Here is a 24,190-nt window from a genome sequence, read left to right as displayed (position 1 = left end):
GGGGGTCTCAGTGGACCTGCATCCTCCTCATCTTCTTGGAGGTACCAGTCCCCCTGGACCCCCACCCCAGGGGCTACTCCTAGTGCCTGGAAGGCAAGCCTCCAGGGGCACGGAGGGCAGAAGAGTGCACACTTGGCGCAATGACACCCTCCCTCCCGCAGGGCCCAGGAGGAGCCTGGAGCGCAGCAGGTGCCGGCCAGGTGAGGCCGGGGAAGGGCTAGCGGGGGGCAGCATCAGCCACGGGGCACAGACCCAGGCGGCAGTCCCCAAGGACCCTCGGGAGTCAGATGGCGAGCTCCCTCCCTTCCGACCTCAGGCAGCGAGCCGTTAGGAGAGTGACACCTACCTCCCAAAAGCATCAGGACCCAAGCGTAGGGGAGCATGGCTGCGGGCATCCCGTCGGGGCTGGCAGGACGGCCTCGGCACCTCCACAGCGCGCGGAGGGAGGCGGGGCGCGGGGCTCCTGGGCCGCAGGGACACTGGCGCCCGGCTGGGGTCCTGCGAAGAAGTTGCAAGGGCCCTGCGCCCCCCTTGGCGCTCACCCTCTGGGCTGCGGATAGTTGTAAGTCGAGCTGCGCACTCATAGGTCCAACTTGCCAGAAGAGGTGGAGACAGCCTCCGGCGTCGCGCGCTCCCCAGCGCGGTGCGCCCAGCCCTCTGGCATGGCTCCTCCTGCCATTCAGACCCCCAGCTGACCCCTTCCGCCCCCTGCCCCTCACCTCCCCCAAAGTCTTCGCAGTGGGCAAGACCTCCCTCAATCCCGCGCACTCCTTTCCGCAAAGTGCACCCAGGCAGGCTGGTCCCTGGAAGGACAGGGGGCGGGGGAAGCTCTTCTGAGCCCCGCTGGTCTCTGACCCTTGAAGTTTCTACTCAGATACTCTTGGAAAAGTCACTGACTTGGAGCTCAGCTAGGGGCACAGGGAAAAGGGCCAAACTGGCGCCCAGCAGCCAGCGTGCTCTGTCATTAGCCTGCGGGTTCCAGAGAGCATCCAGGCCAAAGTGAGGCGCCGCCGACCAGGGCGGTTCCCCACCCTCCTGCCCCAACTCCTCCTCCTGCCACCGCCTCCCAGTTCCCATCTGAGTCATTTTAGGGTGACAGCCCAGAGGCAGCTGGATGGAGGAGGACAGACAGCATGGCCCCAAACCAGTCACCTCTGCCCCCCACCCAGGTCCCGGAGCTCCCCGGCAGTTCCCAAGTGGCAGCAAGCTTGAAGGAAGGTCTGAAGGAGGACGCCCTGAGTTATTGGATTTATGAATGAAGATGAGAGGGAATCACTTGGATTGGAAAACATTTAACCGGATTGTTCCTATCTACATGGGCCATCTGGATAACTGAAGGGAAGCTGTGGTGGATGGGGCTGAGGCTGGAGACATGTAGATCTGGATGTCTGTTTTCATTGTGTTGCCATCAACTGAGAGAGGGAGAGGGAGAAAGTAAAAAATCGGGGCGGGGGGAAGAGAGAGACAGAAAGTAAGGAAGAGGAGAAAGAAGAGAGAGAACAGGAAAGGGAGTCAGAGAGAATAAGCGGAGAGAGATGGAGATGCCCCTTGCTGAGGGCTAGGGGATGTGGGGACTGGCCTGTGCCCAGACTGCCCAGGCAAGCTGCCAGCCAGTCCTCTGACAGGTTATAGACCCATCTGCCCGTGCTTGTGGGCTGCTTGCCTCTGAGGGTTGGGAGACAGCACCCAACCTTCCGATCCTTATGAGAAGCTTGGGTGAGGCTCTCAGGGATCCAAGAACCCCGCCCGAGGCCGCTGGGCTGCCCTGAGCACTCCTCTCCAGGGAGCAGAAGAGCAGAGAGTGGGAATAGGGCCACAGCGTGATCTTCCACAGGTGGAAATGTGAGAGAAACGATCAATTTCCTTCCTGAAAATGACATTTCTTTCCTGGTCTCTGAGTTGCTGAGAACAGCATGAGACAGGAGGGGGCCTTGCTGAAGCAGCCCGGGGCCAGCTCCCCCTGGCAGACGTGCCACATGTTAAGCTCTCAGGAAAGGGGCAGCCTTTCGGGGCCGGGGAGGAGTTGCACAGGGCGAATATAATCGCATAATCAGGACTATCCATGGCAATTATGTGTCTTTAAATTTGCAAATAGTGCGGTTACGGATAGTTTTAAAAATTGTGTCCATGACTAAGACGCACTCTCGGGATTCTGAATGAAGGGTGTTGCTGGGCTGGCGGGGGGTGAGTATTCACCGTGTGGCATGGGGAGTGGGTGCTACATTGACAGCCCAGGTGAGGTCACAGTTCGGTACTTCACTCAGTTACTGCTATCCACAGTGAGGAGGTCCTTATAAGGTATGATGAATCGCTGCATTGACTTGTAAATAGGAGGAATTGCTGATAATTATGGAGAAGTAGGAAGGATTGTTAGCCCCATTTTGCAGAACCAGGAAACTGAGCTCAGAGAGGTTGGGCCACTGGCTCAAGGCCACACAGCTGGAAGGTGGCAGAACTCCCCAGGCCCCGCCTGTGCCCAAGATACTCTGCGTCTCTATAGGGTGCCCTGTATCACTGTGTTGTAGTTCCATTCCGAATCTGAAGATTTTATTGAAAAACTAGAAGCCCAATGCACGAAGATTCATGCTAGAATGGGCTTTCCTTTCCCTGGCTGCCGGCACCGCCTTTCTACTCTGGCTCAGCCCCTTTCCGCTCCAGCCCCGCCTTCCCACACTGCCCAGAGGCCCTTAGAGACCAGGGGTGGGGCAGAACACCTGCATCGTTGCCATGGTGACAACGCAAGCGCCCCCCCCCATCACTCAGGGCCTGTGTATGCAAATTAACTGCCATCTTTGTTAGGTTAATTTGCATATCGCTCCTGATTGTTTGGTGGCGTAGCGGAGGTACGGTCAGTTTACATGTTTGTCTATTATTAGGTAAGATCCCATTCTATCTGGCTGATGTGGCTCAGTGGATTGAGCATCGTTCCATGGACCAAGAGGTCCCGGGTTCGATTTCTAGTCAGGGCACATGCCAGGGTTGTGGGCTCGATCCCCAGTAGGGGGTGTGCAGAAGGCAGCCAATTGATGTGTCTCTTTTATTGATGTTTCTATCTCTCTCTTCAATTAAAAAATATTTTTTAAAAAAGGAAAGAAAGGCCCATTCTATAACAGCTTTTCTTCAAAGAGTTTTAGGAAGGACAGGGAAAAGCCCACTTGCAAAGTGCCTCCTAAGTCTTAGCTAAACCCTGCAGTTGAGACTGAGAGTTTTTGAAAGGGGGACCCCCCCCCACACCCATCTTCGCACTCCTGGTGGAGCGACCCTGGGGAGAGTGGGTGAAGCGAGGTGGGGGTTGGAGGCCACCTGGTGTAGCTTGTCTTTCTCCGGGTGAGGGAATGGCAGCACAGGGCAGGTGAGCTACCTGTTCCGAGGCAACACAGATTTTACTCCAAAAAATTTAAAAAGCAAAGGAAATGAACAATCATGTTTGAACAAGACTCTCGTCTAGTCATAAGGAGAGCAAACAAAAGACAGAGAAGGAACCTAAGCTAAACTTATTTATTGGCTTCAAACATATATTTATTTTTAACCAAAAAACCCCGAGACAGTTCTGTCCTGTTGTCCAGCCCTTGCATTTTGCTGGAGAAATACGCTCAGTTCCGGCCCTTCCTGCCTCCAGAACGGTCATGGAGGACATTGGAAATGGTGGTAATTACAAGCTCATCTGGAGGAGAAGCAGATCGGTTCTTGAGCCCTGACCTGCTGGCCATGACTCACGTCCATGGGCACTGTGGCATCTTGGCCTCCAGAGCTGGGCTTTTCTGGGTTGTTAATCGCAGGCACCCTCCCCCATGGTCAGAGCTGCAGGCTAGGGGGGCACACAGAGCTGGCTTCTCTGGGGCCAGGCCCAGCCTGTGTGGGGGAGGTGGCCGGGAGCCAGATATGGATGAGAGGGGAGGCCAGACTTTCACCCTCTGCGCTTACCCCCCTCAAAGTCGGGGGTGGGTTTGTAGGCAATCGCTGCAGAACAGAGCCTCCTCCTCCCTCCCCACCAAACGCCCTCCTTGTTCCTGTCCCTGTTAAGTGCACATGGGAAGATAGCTTGCCCCAGGAAATGTTGCTATAAAATGGTTGGTTTCCTCTGCTAGTTATCAGGGGTGTCTGATCAAAGAAATGGTGCCCAGGCCTGGTTATCTAATAACCAAATAAATATCCAGGCTGGTTCCCGGGTGGGAGGGGTGGGCAGGGCTGCTCTGGATGAAGTTAGGGACAGACCAGAGTGGGCTTGACCTCTCTTGGTGACAATTGCTGCCTGCAGAGCGCCATGCTGGCCAGGGCAAAGTCAACCAGATCCTCTCTACCACCCCCATGTTACAGATGGAGAAACTGAGGCAGGGAAACCGTGTTCCTGCCTTCCAGAGAGCTTGTGGTCATGGGTAACTGACACTCATTTGTCCCCTGTGTTAAGTCCCACAGTGTCAGTCTTGCTCTAAGTTACACCACTGTACCCTGTGCCTAGCACATGCCTTGTGTGTAATGGGACTCACTACATAGTTGCTGAACGAATGAATGAACGAGCAAACAAGCTACACAGAATGAGCACTGGTTTCACGTCGGAAGACTTGCTCTCAAATCCAAGGCTACCAGTTAGCGACTCACCAGGGCCAGGGCGAGGGTGAGGCACCCAGGGCTCAGCTGGAAGGGGCTGTCACTCGCAGGCTCACCCAGGTCCAGCGTGGGTGCATGAACATGAGTGCCCCTTCGGTTTGTTTCTAGGTAAAATGGGGTGATGCCTCTGCATCTGCCATGTAGGATTAAGAAGACAGTGTCTGCAGAAGTGGGCATTGGGCGCAGGAATCAATGTTCTCAGGCCCTGAGACACACAGCTGGTGTGAGATGGAGCCTGGGTGAGAACCTGGTCTGGGGCTTAAGTCTGGCTTCTCGGCCTGACTCTAAACTGCCTGGGTCCTGAATGGCTTCTTGTGCACCTGCCTCTGGGGGAGGCAGGTTGTGAAAATATCATGGGCTGCCCAGAAACTGCCCCCCCCCCCACTAGTCCTCACACCTGTCTCAGTCTTCTTGCTCCATCAGACTGTGTGTTTGGGGGTGGGCAGGGCATTCAAGGGCTTACCCTATCATTTGGCATATAGGTGGTCAGTTTTGGGTGGATGAGTGGGTAGGTGGATGGATGGTAGGAGGATGGTTAGATGCATGGATGGATGTTGGGTAGATGAATGGGTTGGGCAGATGGATGGATGGATGGATGGGTGGGTGGATAGGTAGATGAATGGATGGATGGGTGATAGGAGAATGTACAGATGGATGGATGGATGGATGGATGGATGGATGGATGGATGAGTGGGTAGGTGGATGGATAGCAGGAGGATGGACAGATGGATGGATAGATGTATGAATGGGTGGATGTATGTATGTATGGATGGATGAATGGGTAGATGGATATATAGATGTATGTGTGGATAGATGGATGAGTGGACAGGTAGGTGGATAGGTGTAATGATTAACATTTCAGTTGTCACAGTTGTTGTTCTGGGTGGTGCCCAAGCTGAATGGCTTGTTGATTTTATTCTCACATTTATTAGTTTATTAGTAAGATTTCATTAATGTATTAACTCACCCTATATTACCAGTCCCCAGCTGTGGAAATGCATCATTGTTCCTATACTCAAGGGCACCACACAGGTGGGCCAGGTGTTCCCATGTGGATAGCCACAGAGCCAGCATGGGGGCTGGGTGCCTACGCTCGATGCCGAGTGACGAACAAACACCTGTTATGTGGCCACCAGGCTTGATTGCCTGGGAGGTTTGGGGTCGGATTTCTTTTCAAATCTCGGGTTCCCCTGCCCAGCCTCTCTGACGGATGCCAGGGCTGGCACTCTTGGGGTGTGTGACTTTGGGCCACCTCGCAGCCTTATTGCTCATCTAAGAAACTGAGGCTTCCCAGGTGGTTTGGGTAGGATCTTAGGAGGTAAAACTCTTAGTGTGGGGCCTGTGGTGGGATGTCCTTGTAAGATGGTAGCCATTCCCATCCCTGATGAGTCCCCTGAACACAGAGATGTGTGGCTCCTGGGTGCCCCAGACCCCGAGCACCCAAATATGTGTGGCATACCAATGAGACCCCCATCAACTGCCACCTGGGCTTATGTGCTGGTTTCTCTGTCCACAGGTGAGGTTTGGTGCATCCTCCAAGGAACAGGTGAGCTACACTCAAGGAGACAGACAGAAAGCTGGGCTCAGCCCTCAGGTGTTGGAGCTGGGAGGCCTCAGGATCTGTCACTTTCAAATGCTCCCTTGGGGGCCGGCACACGACAGACACTATGATTTTCAGTGTGTGTAGCCGAGGCCACACATCAGACGTATGTGAGTGGATGCCTTTAGGAGGGAAAGAAGGAATGCGGGCCTGGGGGCTCAGGGGAAGGGATAAAAGATAAAATACAACAAAGGCAGGTCCTATCCAGACTGAGGTTATTAGCACACACGACCTCAGTAATAGCATTACAGCTTCCTGCATCTGAGGTCCAAAGAGTAAGATGAGCAAAAGGGAAGGAGCATCCAACTGAGGCACAGCAAGAGGAGAGATTGCTAAGGTGGTGGTTGGGTGTCACGGGTGTGGGAATTGCTGACTCCTCCTTGTCCTTCCCTCATACCTCGGTGCCTGGACCCAAGGCTGTGGCACAGGTCCCACCTTCTCCCATCTCAGCAGCAGGCCACCTTTCCAAAGCCATCAGCCTCCCTACCCATCCCCCACCTGGGTGGCAAGAAAAGGTAAACCTATTGTGATGATTCCTCCATTTTGAGAGACTTGTTAGAGGATAAAAATGAAATAAGAAAAGTTGGGGGACGTGTGTGGCTTCAGACTATTGCTTTTTTTAAACAATGAAGGTTATTGTTACCCCCACTATGAAAACCAGTATATTTTCAAAAGCACAAAGTTTGATTTCTCTCCCATGATACAGTTCACCATGCTCCTGATACGCTGTCTGGAAAGCACAAAGGAGGAAGAGTAAAAATGAAAGTCACGCGGAGTCCTACCTGCGGGACAAGCCTGCTGACGGGGTGGAGGGCGCTTTCTCCACTTATTTGTATTGTTTCCAATCCATGGTCAAATGTAATAATGTCGGTGTCTGAAAAAACGACTAATTCCCCAGTGTCGTCTTTTGGGTGAACTTCCCAGCCTTTAAGGAACTGTCGGGTGCAAGGAGGGGGGAAGGAGGCAGAAGGACAGAAAGCGAAGTCATATTCTTTTTTTGGCCCAAATATCCTGCACATTGAATTTGCCTCCTGTTTCATTTGGTTTGAGCCTTTTGCCAGCTGTTAGGCAGCTGTTTGTAAACTTCCCTCTGCTTCCGATTTCAGTCTGGAAGCAGCAAATCGATTTTAAATGAAAATACCTTAAAGGTATTGTTGTTTGGAGGTTTAAAAATCCATACAAAGGTTCCTGCCCCTCCCCCCTATGAACTGCCACATGGGGTTCTGTGCTGGTTCCTTCCGTCCACAGGTGAGGTTTGGTGCATCGTCCAAGGAGCAGGTGAGCTACATTCAAGGCGAACAGACGGAAGTCTGGGGCGGGAGAGCTCATGGGTGCTCAGGGCACAACCCACGCAGAGGACCTTGCTCATTTTTCTTTCCTTCTTCTTTCCCCCCATTTACAGTTAACATTCAGGGTTCAGTCTCCACCCTCTCTCTTGAAATGGAATTTTTATCTCTCGATTCACGCTCCCAGATAAAATCCCTGTTTATCCAGTCGCATGAATAATTGATAAGCTCCTTCAGACTTGCCAGGAGCAACTTAGCAGTCTCGCCTTGTGCCTGGAACCCTGGCAATTTCCGGAGCGCCCACCAGAGACCTTTACACGGTTTCTGCTTGGAGTCCACCAACTTTCTGTCTCAGGGCGGGGGGGTTATCTCTTGATCCAGATTCGGGAGTCACAGATTAGGGGCCCCGGGTCCCAGGGTTGGGGAGGAGGGGCGGGGGAGGGGCACGTGTGCGTCCACTTAGATTTTCTGAAATGGTGTCTGTGGCAGGTGTGGATTCTGCTGGGAGCCTCCCGCCTGGGGTTTCAGAGTTCATGGCATTAATTAACTCTAATCTGTTCCCTGATAGTTTAAACCAGACCCAAGATGGGAAGCCTTTTTCTTTCCTACATATTTAATGGACTTAATGAGATAACAATGAGAACCTGTGTTTGGGCTCTTTAATTCATTTGGCTCCCTGGTCGTGTTTATATGATAAAAGCGGTAGGGTGTTATTTATGTGCTTAGCTGGGGTTTATCCTTTTTAAACAGGTCTGGACAGCTAGCTGTTATACTTGGCTCATGCCAGCAAAAAAAAAAAAAAAAAAAAAGGAATTTATGGACTGCCCTGCAGAATGTCCCAGTTCTTCCAGGCCAAGGTGAGCATGACGTGGGGGGTGCTGAGGGCGAAGTGCCCCTAAGAGAAAGGGGTAACGAGCTATGGCCTGCACTCGGGGTTGGTGAGGCTGTGCCTGTGCTTTGTGGCTGGAGGGTCCCCATCCTGAAAGCTGTGGCGAGGAGCGCCTCTGCTGTGGGGAGTGGGCCTTTGCTTTCAGCCCCTCACATTTATCTGCCACAGACGTCCATTCAGGCTTCTCTTCCATGTGCGGGAGGGGAGAGAACATGAATTGGAAGCTGATTGTTTTTTTCTGCCTGGTTCCCCCAAAGCTCCAGGAAACGAGAAACATGCCATCACGTTCAGCAAACGAGTGAGAGAAACTGCAACCAGATGGGCCACCAAAGGCGGAGCATCTGGGGGAGGACAGCCAACCAGCGGACAGAAAGGGGCCTCGCTCGGTGACACCGGCGGGTGAGTGCCCTGCTCTTCCTGTGACATTCTCAAGCCGCGCTTGTCATGTTGGTGCCTGCTGGCTACAGGGAGAGGGGAACAGAAAGGGTTTCTGGGGTGACATGGCCCAGACCTCAGCCTGGTCGAGGAGGGAAAGCTGGGGATGTTTGTGTCTCATGACTGGCCCCTGCAGACCCGGAGCACCCGCTGGTCCCAAGGTGGTGTGCGGTGGCCCTCCCCTGCACCCCACCTAAGCCGACCGACGCCTGCCATGCCCAGGGCTGTGCGGTTCATTGGAAGGACAGTGTGGTGGGACCGACGTGCTATTCTCGACAAAAATGCCATGGGGGGGGGGGGCGGGGAGGACAAGGTGGACAATGCCCCCTGGACCTCTCCTTGGAGTGGACCAGGCAGGGGCTGCAGGTGCCGCGGCCTCTGTGGCGGGCCGTGCGCCATCGCGCCGCAGGCTGGCTTCAGGAGCATGCTGGTCAGACCGCACTCCTGGTCTCCAGGATGTTGTGAGGAAATGGGAAGATGCGTGCAAAGCCACAAGCCGGGAGCTTGGCGCAAAGTGAGCATTGGGTAATGTTGGCTTTCGGTGAGTGACCATGACGACGACGAGGAGGAGGAGGAGGCAGGATATTAGGAATCAGGAGTCCTGGCTCCAGCCCAGCCAAACCACTGACCACCGGTGTGGCCTCGGCAAGTCCCTGTCTCCCTCTGGACGCAGACTGTGCGTTTATAAACCATCCATGTGCATTGGAGGGAGGTGAGACGAGCCAAGTGCGGCTGGTGATCATGAGAAATTGATACCCTACCAACCTCCGGTCTCCTGGGGTGCAGGGTTCCTCCCTCCCTTTCTTCTAATTCCAGCATACCTGGTACCGAGAACCGGCAGAAACCGGAGCTCAGACCCCGTGCGCCTTGCGGTGCGTGCGGCCTCCGCTTTGATCATTCATTCAGCGGCCACTGGTTGGGAGGGGTGGGGAGGAGCCCCAGGTGGGAATGGAGTGAAGATTTGGGTTTTTCTCTGAGCATCACAGCACTTCGAAAGTCTGTTCTGGTCCTTCGAGTCTCTGAAGGTTTCTGGCTCCAAAGTCCGCAGAGAAAGTGCAGATGTCCTGTCAAGGAGTGAAGGTTAGCGCTCTGCCAGGCGGTGCTGTTCTCAGCTGTGTGGGCAGCAGATACAAGGAGGCGGCCCAGGGAAGGGCTGCGGCGTCCATGCTGCAGTGGGGGACAGGGAGGCCGTGAGAGGGCCTTCTGTTCTCCATTTAGTTCTCATTGCCGCTTGGTTCGAACTTCACTCACCCTACCGTGTAGGTTTGTTTCCGGACGGTCTGTGTCGCTCCACGGGCCTGGCCGCCTGCCCTTTCTCCAGCGCCACACGGTTGGGACCGCATGGACTTCAGTCCGTCTGGGAGTCCTGGAGACTAGGATTGGATCCTTTTCAAAATGTGTTCTTTTATTTTAACTTTATTCTTTTTTTCCCCAAAATTGTTTTGGTTTCTTTGTCTTTCGCCTTTTTATATACGTTTTAGAATCAACTTGCTAGTTTCCACTCAAAATCCTGCTCACATTTTTATTGGAATTGTGTTGGCTGCACAGATCAGGTTTAGAGAAATTGACATCTTAATCTTGTCCCGTCTGTCAACATGGCACATCGCTCCATTTATCTAGGCCTTTGATTCCTTCTTCACTGCTCTTTGAATTCCAGCATAGAGAGTTTGCCTGTATTTTGTGAGGTTTATACCTAAATAGTCAAAGGTTTGGAGCTATTGTAAATGGTACCTTAAAATATTTTAATTTCGAATTGTTCATTGCTAGTACATAAAAATACAGTTAATTTTTATATATGTGCTTTTTATCCTGTGACCTCATTAAACTCACTTTTTAGTTCTAGTAGCTTTTTTACAGATTCTTTGGAATTTTTTGTAGACAATCATGTAATCTACGAATAGAGGCAGCTTTGTTTCTTCCTTTCCAATGTGGATGCTTACTCCCTCCTTGACTTATTGCACTAGCACAACATTGCCTAGATGTGACCAGCCCATATCCTGGCCTTGCTCTTGATCTTCAGGGTAAAGCATCCAGTCTGTCACCATTATGAATGAGGGCAGTTGTAGGTTTTTTATAGATTCCCTTTATGAGATTAGGTGTCCATTTAGTCCTTGTTTACTGATAGTGTTTTTTAAATCATGGATGTATGTTCATAAAATGAGTTTCCTGCGTCTCTTTGTGATGATCATAACATCTGAATAACAGATGAATAACATCTATTTTTTGAATGTTGAACCATCCTTTCATTACAGGATAAATTGCACTTGGTTGTGATGAATTATTCTTTCTATACATTGTTGGATTTTATTTTTCTTGTATTGTTAAGGATTTTATATTCATGAAGGTTATTGGTCTATAGTTTTCTTTTTAAAAATATATTGTTGTTATTTTATTATTAATTATTATGATTATTATTTAATTCTCACCTGAGGATATGTTTTTATTGATTTGAGAGAGAGAGGAAGAGAGAAAGAGAGAGAAACATTAATCTGTTACTTCCCATACTTATCCCTACTATGATTGAACCTGCAACCTAGGTATGTATCCTGACTGGTAATTGAACCCACAACCTTTTGGTATACTGAATGACACTCCAATCACCTGAGCCACCAGCCAGGGCTAGTTTTCTTTGGTTGTAATGTCTTTGTCTGATTTTGGCGTCATGGCGTCATTTCTATTGTCTTCCGGCTTGCCTAGCGTCTGATGAGAAGTCTCATATAACTCTTATTTTTGTTCCTCTGTATGTAATGCATTTCCTCCCTTTGCCTACCTTTGATTTTCTCCTTGCCTTTATTTTATAGCAGTTTGGATATAATATGTTTGGTTTTTGTTTAATCTATCCTATTTGGTGTTCTCTGAGCTTCTTGGATCTGTGGTTTGATGTTTGTCATTAGTTTTGAAAAATGCTTTTCATATAATATTAATTATTTTAATTATTTATTTTAAAACATTAACATTGAAAGACAGAAACAGCAGATTAAAAAATGGAAGCAGAGTAAGTGGATGCTGCTTGAAAATGCTTCCAGGAACAAACTGGAATTACAACTAAAATACAGAAAACTTCCTGAATAATTGGCAGAAGACTTGCAGGAGAGAACCCTGATACCTGAGGACTAAAAATGGAGACCACATAGGGACTAGTAGGAGTGGCAGAGGTGCAAAAGGGCTGGCCGGGTGCCCACAGACAGCAACTGAAGCTCTGAGAGATATCTCAGCTGTGGGGGGTTGCCACTGAGAACTCTTGGATCTAATCCCCAAGCTGGGCCCTCAGCAGAGAGTACCAGCACTGAGAAGTGTATCCATATAACATCTGGCTGTGAAAAGCAATGGGGTTGCTGTCTGCCAGGGAGTGACAGGTACCCTCTTAAAGGGCCAACACACAAAATTCCCAGTGGAGCCACTGACCTTGTGCTCTGGCAGAGGGAGGGTGAAATGGACTGGAGCTGTGTGAGCAGAAACCAGGATTGGGGACTCAGGGGCTAGAACTCAGAAGGTAGACATCACCAGTTTCTTGGGCTGAGTATTCCCTAACGCAGCAAAGGACCTCTTTCTGAAACAGACATTTGCTTTGCCTGGGGCGGGGGGCCAGGGGCGGGTGGGTGGGGGGGAAGCAGTTGACCCACCCTATTGGAAAACACTTTGCCCTGAGGCTATGTAAGAAAGTAAAAATAACAATTAGACTCCAGGCAGAAAAACTGCCCCTCCCTGTTGAAAAAACTCTTTACACACCTGAGGATGATTGCCTGGGGCAATTAAAGTGGGAATCTTATCAGTCTGTAGGCAGAGGCGGTCTCTGGTGGCTTTCAGTCATTGCCTGATCTAATTAGTCAGAAACAGCTTTTGACACTGTCCTACAGTAGAGATTGAGAGACATAGAAGATCCACCTAATACATAGTCACATACCTAAACAGACAACCAAATTGAGAAGACAAAGAAACAACCCCCAAATGGAAGAACAGGAGAATTCTCCAGAACAAGAGATAAATGAAGCAGAAATAAGAATTTATCTGAAACAGAGTTCAGAGTAATGATGGTAAAGATGCTCAACAGCATGAAAAAAGATAGAGTAACCATAAAAATGAACAGAAATAAAGAATGAGATAACACAAGTAAAGAACACATAGGAAGGAACACACAGCAGATTAGGAGAGCTGAGGATTGAATTAGTGAATTAGAAGACAGGGTTGAAAAAAATCACTCAATCAGAGAAACAAAAAGAAAAACCAATTAAAAAACAAAAGGACAGCTTAAGGGAGCTGTGAGACAATGTGAAATGTAACAATATTTGAATAGTGAGTGTGCCAGAAGAGGCAGAAAGAGAGAGAGAGAGAGAGAGAGAGAGAGAGAGAGAGAGAGAGAGAACATTTTTGAAGAAATGATGGCCAAAATCTTCTTTAACCTGGTAAAGGAAAAAGTCACACAAGACCAGGAGGTACAGAGAACCCCAAGCAGAAGAACCCAAACAGGCCCATGCCCAAACACATCATAATTAAAATACCAAAAATTAGAGACAAAGAGAGAATCTTAAAGGCAGCAAGAGAAAAGCAAACTGTTACCTATAAAGGACCTCCCATAAGGCTGTGACACCTGATTTCTCATCAGACACTCTACAGGCCAGAGGGAATGGCATGAAGTACTCAAGGTAATGGAAAGCGAGGATCTGAAACCAAGGTTACTATATCCATCAAAGCTATCATTCAAAATAGATGGTCAAATAAAGAACTTCCCGGACCAAAAAAAAAAAAAAAAAAAAAAAAAGGCTAAAGGAATATATCATCACCAAGCCAGCCAGCATTACAAGAAATGCTAAAGGGACTGCTGTAATGAGAAGAAGAAACAGGGAGAGAAAACTAGGCATACAGAATAAAAATCGCAATAAATAAGTACCTATCAATACTAACCCTAAATGTAAATGGATTAAATGCTCCAAAAAAGGCAAAGAGTAGCTGAATGGATACAAAAACGTAACCCAACTATATGTTGTCTACTAGAGACCCAGCTCAGAACAAAGACACACACAGGATGAGAGTGAAGGGCTGGAAAATTTTTTCCATGCAAATGGAAAAGAAAAAATAGCTGGAGTAACAATACTGATATCTGACAAAGTAGACTTTAAAATGAAGGTCATCACAAGAGACAATAAAGGTCACTACATAATACTAAAGGGCCTGATCAAAGAAGAGAATATAACCCTGGTAAACATATATGACCCAATATAGGAGCACATATTGTTGTCTATCTCTCTGTTAGAGGACTTTAACAGAGAGCTAGACAACAATACAATTATAGTAGGGGACTTTAACAACCTGCTGACTTACCTGCATAGATCTTCCAGACAAAAACGTAACATGGAAAGAGTGACTCTAAAGGGCAGTCTGGATCAGAATGATTTAATTGATATTTATAGAACATTTCACCCCAAAATTGCAGAATATACATTCTTCTCAAGTGCACATGGGTCATTCACAAAGATAGACCACATGTTAGGACACAAAACAAGTCTCTACAAGTTCAAGAAGATCGAAATCATATCAAACATCTTCTCAGATCACAGTGGAATGAAATTAGAAATCAACTACAGTAAAAACACCCCCAAACACATGGACGCTAAATAGAATGTTATTAAACAATGAACAGGTTACCAACGAGATCAAGAAAGAAATAAAAAATTTCCTAAAAACAAAGGAAAATGAACACACAACAACCCAAAATCTCTAGGACACAGCAAAAGCAGTCCTGAGAGGGAAGTTCATAGCACTACAGGCCTACCACAAAAAACAAGAAAAATCAACAATACACTATTGAACCCTACAAGTTAAAGAACAAGAAAAAGAACAAGAAAAGCCCAAAGTAAGTAGAAGGAAGGAAATAAAAAAGATTAGAGCAGAAATAAATAATACAGAGACTAAAAACAACAACAACAAAAACACACACACACAACAATACCAAAAAAAAATCAATGAAATTAACAGCTGTTTCTTTGTTGTTGTTTTTTTAAAATAAATCTTTATTGTTCAGATTATTACAATTGTTCCTATTTTTTCCCCCCATAGCTCCCCTCCGCCCGGTTCCCACCCCACCCTTTGCCCTTACCCCACTCCCCGACTGTCCTCATCCATAGGTGTATGATTTTTGTCCAGTCTCTTCCCGCACCCCCACACCCCTTTCCCCCTGAGAATTGTCAGTCCACTCCCTTTCTATGCCCTGGATTCTATTATATTCACCAGTTTATTCTGTTCATCAGATGTTTTATTCACTTGATTTTTAGATTCACTTGTTGATAGATATGTATTTGTTGTTCATAATTTTTATCTTTACCTTTTTCTTCTTCTTCCTCTTCTTAAAGAATACCTTTCAGCATTTCATATAATACTGTTTGGCAGTGATGAACTCCTTTAGCTTTTTCTTATCTGTGAAGCTCTTTATCTGACCTTCAATTCTGAATGATAGCTTTGCTGGGTAGAGTAATCTTGGTTGTAGGTTCTTGCTATTCATCACTTTAAATATTTCTTTCCACTCCCGTCTGGCCTGCATAGTTTCTGTTGAGAAATCAGCTAACAATCGTGTGGGTGCTCCCTTGTAGGTAACTAACTGTTTTTCTCTTGCTGCTTTTAATATTCTCTCTTTGTCTTTTGCTCTTGGCATTTTAATTATGATGTGTCTTGGTGTGGTCCTCTTTGGATTCCTTTTGTTCAGGGTTCTCTGTGCTTCCTGGACTTGTAAGTCTATTTCTTTCTCCAGGTGGGGGAAGTTTTCTGTCATTATTTCTTCAAATAGGTTTTTAATATCTTGCTCTGTCTCTTCTTCTGGCACCCCCATAATTCTGATGTTGGTATGCTTGAAGTTGTCCCAGAGGCTCCTTACATTATCTTCATATTTTTGGATTCTTTTTTCTTTTCCGGTTGGGTGTTTTTTGCTTCTTTGTATTTCAAATCTTTGACTTGATTCTTGCGATCCTCTATTCTGCTGTTGGATCTCTGTATATTATTCTTTATTTCAGTCAGTGTATGCTTAATTTCTAGTTGGTCCTTTTTCATATCCTCGAGGGTCTCACTAAATTTATCGGCGGTTTCTAGAAAATTCTTGAAAAATCTTATAACCGTGGTTTTGAACTCTATATCCAGTCGTTTGCTTTCCTCCATTTCTTTCATTTGTGACCTGTTTCTTTGTCTCCGCATTTTGGCTGCTTCCCTGCATTGATAGAGTGGCTTTGTGTGCTAGGGGTCCTATGGGGCCCAGTGGCTCAGCCTCCCCAGTTACCTGAGGTGGACACTCTTGATGTGCCCCTTTGTGGGCTGTGTGTGCAGTGTTGTTGTAGTTAAGCCTTGATTGTTGTTGGTATCACTGGGAGGAATTGACCTCCAGGCCAATTGGCTGTGAGGATCACCTGTGTCTATGTTTGGAGAACTTCTATGCTGGAGACACCCTTATGGGGCAAGTCTTGCTTCAGTTGGGCTTTGGTGCTCACTGAGTCTGCCCCCTGAGTGTGTCCCTTATGGATCTGAGGAGTTGTAATCTGGATGGTCCCACTCTGACCATTGGATACACTGGCTCTTTGGATCTCTAAAGAGGTGCTAATTTAGCCTCTGCCCAAGGCCACCAAGCAGGAGCTATGGAGAGATCTGCAGATTCCTCTTCTTTGTTTGGGGTTTGAAGGTGCCCAGATGAGGCCCAGCTGTGAAGCAATGCAAGCTGCTGTGGGGCCTTGGGCCTTCTTATGGATGTTCTGGGTCTCTCTGACCCAGCTGCAGTTTGTTAGGTAATTTTAGATTGCAAAGGGCCAATCCATTCATATGCAAAAGCCTCTTCGCACAGCTAGGGTGGGGCTGAGTCTCAGGGAATCCACAGGGCAAAGCAAACATCAATGGCTGATCCTCAGCCCTGCCCTAAAAGGCTCCTGGGTCTCAGTGTCCCACGGTAATCGCTGCAAGCACCTCTGAGAGAAAGCTGCCCTTGAGTTCCGCCCGATGCCAGACAGTCCAGTTTCTCCCCGTATTAGTCTGGGTCCCCAGAGTCTCGCCCGGAACTGGAGTTCAGAGCAGTCAGGAGCTTTTGTCTCCCTCCTGATTTAAAAAGACAACCGTGTCCTCAGTTGCCAGCCCTTTCCTCTCGTGCCTCTGTACCTCCGCATTTTACTTCTGCAGCTCCTCTGAGTCTTGTTGTGCTTTTCTCTTTCCTTCTAGTTGTAGAATTTCCACTCAGCCAGCCTTTCTGTGGTTCTGGATGATGTTCGTTTTGTCTTTTAGTTGTAGTTTTGAAGTGGTTGTGCGAGGCAGCAATTTCAGGTGTTTACCTATGTTTTCTCCTTGATTTTTTTTTTCCTATTGTTCCTACTCTTCTGTTGAAATTACGCATGTGTTCATTCATGGTGTCCTCATCTCCACTAGTGTCTTTAGCATATTAATCATAGTTATTTTAAATTCTTGGCTGGTGCTAGAAGAAGTCATAAAATACAATAAATTCTTGTCTGGTATTTCCAATATCTGTGTCATAGCTCAATCTGATTCTGTTGATTCTTTTTTCTATTTACACTATGTTGTTTTTTTCCCCCCACTTCATTGTTTGTTTTTGTTTTTAAATATATTTTTATTGATTTCAGCGAGAGGAAGGAAGAAGGAGAGATAGGCAGAAACATCGATGATGAAAGAGAATCATTGATTGGCTTCCTCCTGCATGCCCCCCAACTGGGGTTCAAGCGCACACACAACCAGGGCATGTGTCCTGGTCGAACTGGGACTTCCTAGTTCATAGGTCGATGCTGAACCACTGGGCAACACTGGCTGGGCTCCCACTTCTTTTATTGCTTCACAATTTTTTTATTGAAAGCCAGACATCTTGTCTATGTAGGACAATAAAGACCGAGGGAAATAGTTTTTATGTCTGGAAATTGAACATGCTTTTATTTCGTCTAAGCCTTCAGTGTGGGGAGTTGAGTTGAGTCAATCTACTTAGGAGTTCAGCTAGGTTTAGGTTTTGTTGTTGCTATAGCTACCCTTAGTGCACCTAGCTTCAAAGTCCTCTTGTGTTTGTTTGTGTTTAGGTTGGGAGCTGGTTTGCTACGGGGTTTTCCTAATGTCGGCTCCATCTTCAGCTTTAAGCCTTCCCTTGTTATTTGCCAAAGAGAGGGGTTCTCTCCACACTCTTGCCCTTCTTCCAGCAGTAGTTGCTGCTACTGGTTACTTCATGCTGGTTTGGCTTGTGGTATGGGGTGGGGAGCATTGTTTGTTGTTCTCAATAGACCTCAACCTCAGCCAGGAACTCTGTGCTCCTGTCCAACCTTCAGGTACAGGTTTGGGCTCAGAATGTCGTCCGGCCCATCCCACCCCACCCCAGGAACAGAGGTGGGCTTCTGCTGTTGTTTCCTTCAGTCAGCTGCATCTGTTTTCACAACAGTGCCCTCAGAGTACCTGGTTTATTGCCCTTCCCCTGGGAGTTTTAGGGGAAAGAGGGGAGACGTTCCCAGATGGGGCTTTGTGTTGTTCCCATGGTGGCTGCTGGTGCCTCCTCCAGGCCTACATTGACTGGGAGGGAGCGTTCTCAGGATTCTCACCCCACCCTTTCCTGTCATTTTGTGAGCACCAGATCTTCCAGGGAAACAGACCTATGGATATATGAATTCTTGTATCTGTGGCTCCCAGAAGTCATATTTTATCTCACTAGCCCACACTCAACCTTTAGCAATTTAATTATTTTAGCTTATTTTTTTTTCTATTGGTGTTCAGTGGCACTTACCCCAGGAAAGCAAGTCTCTGGGTCTGTCTTTCCCTAGGTTTTAGCAACCTCAGCTCTCTACTCGATTAAAGAGAAGTAGCACAATATCAAATTCTCTGGCTTGTTTTTCTGTTGTAGTAGTAAGGACGGGAGTAATTCTCTGGCTTGTTTTTCTGTTGTAGTAGTAAGGACGGGAGTAATTCTCTGGCTTGTTTTTCTGTTGTAGTAGTAAGGATGGGAGTAATTCTCTGGCTTGTTTTTCTGTTGTAGTAGTAAGGATGGGAGTGATGCTCTTTCCAGCCTTCTACATCTGAAGCTGTCTGACTTGTTTTAAAAATAAAAATTTGTGTCTGACTGGTGTGGCTCAGTGCTGAACATGGACCCATGAACCAAGAGGTCACTGGTTCAATTCCTATTTAGAGCACATGCCTGGGTTGTAGGCTTGATCCCCATTAGGGGGCGTGCAGGAGCAGCTGATTGATGTTTCTCACCAATGTTTCTGTCTCTATCCCATTCCCTTCCTCTCTCTCTAAAAATCAATAAACATATTTTTAAAAAGGTATCAGTAAAAATGTTTTCCTTAAATAATAAGTTAATAATATGAAGGTGGTAGGTGAAATGGCAAAATGGGGAGGTGATAGGTGAAGGTGTGATCTGGGGAAACACTGGGTTAAGGACAAGAGCTTTGGTCTATGTGACCCTGGCAAAGGGACTCTATCTCAGTGAGTCTCAGTTTCTATTTTCTCTTTGGTACCATGGAGATCAAATGTGATCTATTCCAGAGGATTGGAAGAGCTAATACATAAAAAGAGCTTGGCATGGGGCTCAGCTCATGTTAAGTGCTCAATAAATGCTGGCTGTTAATTTTCATAGATCCGAAGACTATCTTTGCAGTACAGAGTCAGTTCTAGATGCACACAGATGAGAAATGAGTGGGATTTTTAATGTGTGATTCCCAAGTCTCCTTGACCTGGCTCGGTGTGTGTGTGTGTGCGCGCATGCGTGCGCACCTGCTTGTGGTATGTGAGTATGAAGCTCTGATGCAATTCTGTGAAGTAGGTTCACCCCCCACCATGGACGCATATCCTAGGGCAAAAGAAAATGTGTAGATCAGGAAATATTTAAAGAGAGAAGAGAGAGTGGAAGGACCCAGCCCAATGCTGGGCATAGAGAAAGCTCTCAGTAAACACTAGCAAAAAAATAAAAAGAGAATCTGCAGACAGAGAGAGGGCGGGCTGGCGAGAGACTCCCCTCCCTTCCCACTTAGTCTCACTTTTGTCAGCCATCTGTCTGCCTGTTGACCTTGGGGAAGACCCTTGACTTCTCTGAGCCTCAATTTCTCATCAGCGAGATGGTAGAGATCTTTGCTGCCCTCACTTACCTCCTGTAATTGTTATGAAGTTGAAACAAGACAATGTCTGTGACCGTCTGAAAACTCTACAAACATAGAAGGCATTAGTGTTAAAAATGACCCCTCAAATCCATTCTGAAAGGTTGAAGGATATGTGAAAAGTAGACCTTGGGGCCTCCTCAATTATGGCTTCAGAAATAGTTAAGGTAAAGTCAGGCAGCCAGTGATCAATTCTTCTGGAAGTTTTTTTCCCAAGGAGGCACTCGGGTTTCTGTGGCTGCCTGACATGTTTCTTAACAAGTTATCTCCAACTGGAGAAACATCAGTAGTTGTCGAGGCCACAGTTTGTCTGGCTGATTTATACAAATCGGTGAAATAATATCTCCAGCCCGTTCTTTGATCTTGGTTCGAAGCAAGTCAACTCCAACACTCGTGGGAGCCTGAAGGAGATCCTTCTTATAAATGTGTCCACAAATCTCTCCCGATGCTCAGGGTGAGGCCTCCGCATGTCGCTTCAAAGGCCTCATCCATCACGACAGGCGGAATAAAAACTCGAGTTATGCTTTATTAATCTCATTGATTGCCACCCTTGACCCAACTCAACCCAGATCTAATTGCAGCAGGAATTCTAACTCAGCTTCTGCTCCTGTGGAACTCCACCCACTCCACCACACCCCTTGCTACCCCAGTCCAGTGGCCACACTTCTCCTTAGTCAAGAAGGAGGATGGGTGGGAAGGAAGGTTCATGAGACCGAGCGCTTGGTGGGTAAGGTGCTGGCTCTGCAGGCCCTTTGCCTGGGTTTGAATCCCAGCTCCAGCTTAGCTGTGTGACCTTGGGCAAGCTACAGAAACCTGTCCCTGCCTCAGTTTCCCCACTTATGAATGTAATTGGTAGATCGGTCAGGGTCATACTGAAGAAACAGAACCAGTAGGCGATCTATGAAGAGATGCATGTTTAGGCATTGGTTTATGGGGTTGGGGGCTCTGGCAGGGAAGTTGAAATCTGAGGGCAGGCCACCAGGCTGGAGACCTCAGACAGGAGCTGAGGCCGCTGTCACAGGTCGAATTTCTTCTTTGGAGAAACTTCAGTCTGCTCTTCCACTGATTGGATGGGGCCCCCTACATTATTGAGGCTCATCTTTATTTAAAGTCACCAGTGGATGCTAACCCATCTACGAAATGCCTTCACAGCAGCGCCTGGGTTCGTGTTTGGTAACTCAGGACCGTGGCCCAACCAGTGGACTCTGGATGCTGGTCACCAGCGATGGTGTAGCATTGACGTGACGTGTAGAGGAGGTATCATGTGACTAGTGGTTAGGATGGGACCTGGCAGAGAGGACGTACTTCACCAATGTTAGCAAGTGTTACTGCTGAGAAGGCTAAATGAGAGCATACGCACAACAAGCTGGCACATGGTAAGTGCTCACTAAACATTAGCTGCAACGCTGTCTTTAAAATGCCACTCACTGCACTTGTATTGAGCTTCTGCCGCATGGCAGGCGTTGTTAGGTTGGGATGTGCTGACGGGGCCTCTGGTAACCAGTAGTCATGCACACTCACAGGACACGCGTACCCGTGACTGATGATAGATGGTGACTTTGCAGGGTGGCATGAGAGGACCTATAGTGATGGGGCTCGGGGAGGCTTCCCTGGACATGTGATTTTGGAGCTGAGGTTTGCAGGATGAGAGGAGTACGAGGGCATGGGTGGTGGGGCACAGGGGCAGGGCCATGGGGGCACATCCCTGGAGAAGGAGAAGGATGGGCACAAGCACAGGCCCCCGCCAGGGTCCAGGCACTGCCGCCGCTTCCCAGCCACCACGTGCACTTCGAGTCCCCCTCCCTGTACTTGATTGTTTTGATTTTATATTTGTAGTTCTTTTCTTTCTTAGGCTGCAAATAATTAAGATAATTGCTTATTGGCTCTATTTCCAAATACCAATATTATTACTCCTAAAAACCATTTAAGATTTCTTTGCAGTTCTTTTTAACCCACCAGGGAGGTACATCCCTACCAGTGGGTTTTAAAATCACTTGAAATGGTTTTTCTCTGATTGGTTAAAGCAGGAGTAGAAGAACCTTTTCTTTTCTTTTCTTTTAAAAAAAATATATTTTATTGATTTTTTACAGAGAGGAAGAGAGAGGGATAGAGAGTTAGAAACATCGATGAGAGAGAAACATAGATCAGCTGCCTCTTGCACACCCCCTACTGGGGATGTGCCCGCAACCAAGGTACATGCCCTTGACCGGAATTGAACCTGGGACCCTTGAGTCCGCAGTCCGACGCTCTATCCACTGAGCCAAACCGGTTTCGGCAGAAGAACCTTTTCTTAAAGGCTGGAGAGCCCAGGGACAAAGTGGCCCCTCCTGCAAGAGGCGAGGAGGACGGGTGGTGTGGCCACATAGGCCAGGGTGTTCGGTTTGGCCCTCCGCGGCACCCTCGCCGCAGGTCCCACCCTTAGCCTGTTTCCCACAGCAGCCAAAGTGATATTTCCCTCTAAATCGAAACGGATTGTCATCCAGAAAAGGGCTTCAAAGAGTAATCAGAACGCATGCCTCTGTGGGACCTCAGCTGGTCCCGCAGCCACCTCCCTGCTGGTCTCAACACCCCTCTTCCCCGCCCCCTCCCACCTAGAGAACCATTGTCTTGACACCCAGCTATTGTTTCATTTTGCCCACTTTAGAATTTTCTTTAAATGGAGTAACTTAGTTGGTACTCTTTTGCATCTGGCATCTTTGCATCACCTTTAAGAAATGAGACTCAAGGAAACTGTTGTGTGTGAAAGCGTTTCTTTTATTGCTTTGTGTATAGTATTGCTTATGAATATGCTGTAATTTATTTATCCATTTTGCTTGATGGGTGTTTGCATTGTCCATTTGGGGCTACTACACACAACCCGCACGAACGTTCTTGCACGCGTTCACTTCTGCTGGGCAGAGAGGCTTTCCCGGGGTGCGGGGCGGTTTGGTGTTCACACGGGTCGCTGCCCAGCCTCCAAGGCAGTGGTCCCGCTCGGAGCTCCCAGCAGCCCTGGGTGGGAGGTCACCGTTCTCCACCCTCGGAGTACTTGCTGTGGCCCGGCGGTTTCGTGTTTGTTTTATGTTGCCATTCTCTGGGTGGGTAGAGTATCTCACTGTGTTTTTAATTTGCATTTCCCTGATGGCTAATTAGGTTGAGTCTCTTTTCATGAGCTTTTAATATGTCCCCTGCGCTTCCTGCAAACTGGTAGTTAGCTCTCAGCTCTAGAAGTTTGATGGGATTCGCATTAGATTCTTTGGCGAGGCTCTTTCAGAGGCAGTGCCGCGTGCTTCCCACCGCAGCGTCCCGGGGGCAGCGATGTCCGCCTGTCTGTCTTTCGGTGATGGTAACATTGGCCAGGGGCTTCAGGTCTGGTCGGCCCGATGCACCCATGACAAGTGCCCATCAGCCTCTCACCTCACGGTGTTATCAGCCCATGATGGTCATTACCTGACTCCATGACATCACGAGGGGTTGCAAACTGGTGATGTTCAATTTTTATTATTCTTTCTGCATTTATTAGCTGGAATTCTTCTGTAAAGAAGAACATTTCCTCATTATTTGACTACCCTGAAATATAATTGGTATAGGAAACGCAGGATAAATGCTTAAGTCTTTCTGTTTATTTACCAGTTTTCAGAATAATGAGGTAAGTTCCTAGCAGCCTCCAAAGGTGACGAATGAGTGTTCTGTTGTAAATTTAGGAATTATTATGAACTCGAATTTTAACATATTTGGTGCGTTCTGATGAGTTACAGCGTGTTCTTCTTGATGTTTAACTGCCTGTCCTTGTCCAGTGGGAGCCTCTCCCAGCTGTTCGCTGCATCCCTCGGACCCGCCCCCATCTCCCGGAGCCTTGCTGGCCGAGGGAGACTTGCTTTCTAGGGTGACAAGATGGTCCAGGCCCATGTTGTTCATGTCCTGTTCCAGACTTGGGAGCAGACATTTCTCCAAGGAGCCCTGGTTCTTTTTGTGGGTATTAGAGACCCCTGTCTGGGCGGCGTGGGTGCTCAGTGCTACCTGACTCATCACTGTTTCTAGATTGTGTCCGTGGACAGAGCTGGGAAGCGGATACAAGAAAGAGAGACCATGTGAATTGTTTTCATATCAAACTCAGATGACAGGGTGTTGTTTTTTTTTAACTTGATTACTTTGATTATGTTTGTATTTTTTCTTATACAAATATACAGTTGCTTATTGGCTGTGTGTATCAAAATAACAGTAACATTACTAACAATATTATTATTCCTAAAAGCAGTTTCAAATTTCTTTGTAGTGTTTTTGTTCTGCG

General features: G+C 47.8%; 1 long non-coding RNA gene across 2 annotated transcripts in view; it reads left to right on the top strand.

Moving 5' to 3' along the window:
- The first annotated feature begins 6,672 nt into the window (after positions 1–6,672).
- LOC114231350 (uncharacterized) overlaps positions 6,673–24,190 on the top strand; it is a 55,863-nt gene continuing 38,345 nt past the window's right edge. For both annotated transcript variants that reach the window (XR_003617296.2, XR_008557744.1), the window contains exons 1-4: positions 6,673–6,723; positions 7,457–7,486; positions 8,245–8,351; positions 8,641–8,782. This is a non-coding gene — a long non-coding RNA (uncharacterized LOC114231350). The remainder of the gene's footprint in view (positions 6,724–7,456; positions 7,487–8,244; positions 8,352–8,640; positions 8,783–24,190) is intronic.

Source organism: Eptesicus fuscus, chromosome 12 (assembly GCF_027574615.1).
Source record: "Eptesicus fuscus isolate TK198812 chromosome 12, DD_ASM_mEF_20220401, whole genome shotgun sequence".
Classification (NCBI taxonomy): domain Eukaryota; kingdom Metazoa; phylum Chordata; class Mammalia; order Chiroptera; family Vespertilionidae; genus Eptesicus; species Eptesicus fuscus.
The sequence above is the reverse complement of the archived record's forward strand: the minus strand, read 5'-3'. Positions and strand labels throughout refer to the sequence as shown.